Here is a 230-nt window from a genome sequence, read left to right on the forward strand (position 1 = left end):
CCATACTCCCCGGGAGTTCACCACTGTAGGACAGCAGCAGCAGCAAACTGTTGGAGACAGCAGCACAAGTTGTCAAATAGGTCTGAGTTGTGTGCGGAGCACCAGTATTCTGGTAGATTTATGGAGTGGGCGGACTACAATCATACAGCCACGTCATTTGGAGAGTATTGTGGAGTGGGTCTCGGGCCTCAAGTGCAGCAGGCTCTTCTTCTGCAGCAGCAGCAGCAGCA

The sequence above is a fragment of the Pyxicephalus adspersus genome, chromosome 3 (genome assembly GCF_032062135.1).
Source record: "Pyxicephalus adspersus chromosome 3, UCB_Pads_2.0, whole genome shotgun sequence".
NCBI classification, from domain to species: Eukaryota; Metazoa; Chordata; class Amphibia; order Anura; family Pyxicephalidae; genus Pyxicephalus; species Pyxicephalus adspersus.